The following is an 849-nucleotide window of genomic DNA, read 5'->3' on the forward strand; positions in this document are numbered from 1 at the left end:
GCATTTATATGCCTGAGATTATATTTGGGAGCACATATGCATGATGTCGTTTTAGTATTCTTTTGAAACATATACCTCAGTAATGACACAACATAACCTTGAATTAATAATTCTCAAACTACTACAAAAGTGCAGAATACAGTTACACTTACTACGTTGGTATCGTGAAATGAGGAATTTATGGTATGTATGAGCTGCAGACGGTCCGTTCGATGTATACACAAAAATTTATTTTACCGTAACCATAGTATGTTTCATTAATGATGTCTTTTTCAGAGGCATAGCAATATATTTTGGATTTCATTCTGAAGTGCATTTTTATTGAGTAGTTTACAAGAATAGAGGAGAGTAAAGTTAGTGCATACATAGGTGTTCTAAGAATTTAGCTGGATGAGTTTAAACGGTATTGTACCCCCTTATATGGCAATACAGCCGATACTGTCCTTGGGTAAAATGTTGGCTAATCTTAGTAAACTATTTGAATAGTATTCTTCATATGATTGTTTTCAATGTTATAGGTATTTTTATGACTAATGCATAAACATGATATAATATGATGTGTCTATTTCTAAGAGATTTTTTTACATAAAAAAACTGTTCCTATGCTGATTATGCTGGATGATCACATTCTTCTAAATGATAAGTTAACTGAGGAATTATAAAATTAATTCCGTCTGCTACTACGGAATATTAACACGCCGAAAAGAAGGAAAGTTATTTGACTGGTATGTTTTATCGGTTTAAGACAAATTACTCTGTTTCACAATTTTCTAATCATTTTGTAGAATTTTATTGTAGACATCAGAATTCTATTAAATTGATTCATGCAATACAAATGTTGTTGCGATT

This window comes from Plasmodium inui (assembly GCF_000524495.1).
Source record: "Plasmodium inui San Antonio 1 unplaced genomic scaffold supercont1.201, whole genome shotgun sequence".
NCBI lineage: Eukaryota > Apicomplexa > Aconoidasida > Haemosporida > Plasmodiidae > Plasmodium > Plasmodium inui.